This window comes from Chinchilla lanigera, unplaced genomic scaffold (assembly GCF_000276665.1).
Source record: "Chinchilla lanigera isolate Chin_1 unplaced genomic scaffold, ChiLan1.0 scaffold00020, whole genome shotgun sequence".
NCBI lineage: Eukaryota > Metazoa > Chordata > Mammalia > Rodentia > Chinchillidae > Chinchilla > Chinchilla lanigera.
In genome coordinates this window covers 16,299,277-16,300,613 of record NW_004955421.1, presented here as the reverse complement: position 1 = coordinate 16,300,613, position 1,337 = coordinate 16,299,277, and the positions used below count along the sequence as shown (strand labels likewise).

Here is a 1,337-nt window from a genome sequence, read left to right as displayed (position 1 = left end):
AATGCTAGTTTCTTCTGAGTACTTTTTAAAAATGGTTACATTTTTCCATACACACTGGAACCCTCACAATTAGCCATTGCAAGCCACACTAACATCAGATGATCCTCATGACTTAGAACCCCTAAATCTTTTTGTTTTGATGGAAACTCACAGCTCCAGCTTATTTAAAAAAAAAAAAAACCTACCTAAAATATCATTGTATTTTTAAAATAACAAACAAATATATTGTCAGCTTGGAGTGACCCAGGGGAACTTGATTTTGTGTTACAACTTTCTTTGTCATTCTTTTATAAAGGCTGCTGACATTATTGGTGCCCTTATGCTTTCTCTTGACAATGGTGCCACTTCTTCAATCTCAGCATTTAATTCATGTATTACTCATTCCATTGCTTCATGTTCATTATTATCATATGAAGATATCTTTTGTGCCATCAGTCCTTCAAGGTAACTGGTGAGGCTGAGTTCTTTCTCTGTAATTATGGCTTCCTGTGTCAAACAATTTTACTGTGTCCTGAGAATGTGGTTTGTATGTAAGTCTCGTCTTCTGAAGCCATGTTTGTAAATGAAATACTAGCAGATTTAAGTCTTATTGTTTTCTTTTCAAGATCAACTGCACAATGTCCTTGCACATGTTTTGGTTCTCACCGCACCAATAACAGGCTGAGAAGTCTGTGGCTGTGCAGCTCTCCAGAGGCATCTATGTGTCTGTCCAGCACATCATTTCCAGCCATATTTGGGTTCATAGCTTTGGGGATATTTCTGCATTGTAGCTGTTGTAACAGTTTCCCATGGGTGGTCAAAGATGTGCTCTGAGGTCCAGATCTTCATGGTGTGGCCTGCTCGAGCACAATGAGGCACAGAGGTACATCAGCCCTGCCTCACACCTGCACCTCAGCAGGCGGCACAGCCCAACAAGTGGTCCCACACTCTCTACAAGTCCTATCTTAAACACCTGCTCCTCCCAACTAACTCAGACGAGACTTGTTCTTCTCACAAACCAGACTGGGTCTTCTTGACTAATTCCCCTGTGATGTTGAACTTGCTCCCTCCTTCCAGCTAGCTGTTGTAGCAAAGGGACTTGGTGTCCTCTAAATTCTTGTCTTCTAGTTAGCTTCTGTCAAACATGGTGCAAATTGCTTTGCTGAAACAGTTCCACATTTCAATACAGTGAGAATTACAGTTAGAGGCAGGCAAAACTCATCTGACATTTAGTATCTCTCATCACTTGAAAGGGGCTTTGAAACAGCCATGTAGCCATTATGGAAAACAGTATGAAGATGCCTCAACAAATTAAAAATACAACAATCATGTCATCGAGCAATTCCACTGTAAGGTGT

The 1,337-nt window shown here is 40.6% G+C and overlaps 1 pseudogene; it reads right to left on the bottom strand.

Annotated features, from left to right (window-relative positions):
- Nucleotides 1-279: 279 nt before the first annotated feature.
- On the bottom strand, nucleotides 280-828 carry LOC102029976 (annotated as a pseudogene).
- Between the last annotated feature and the right edge of the window lie 509 nt (nucleotides 829-1,337).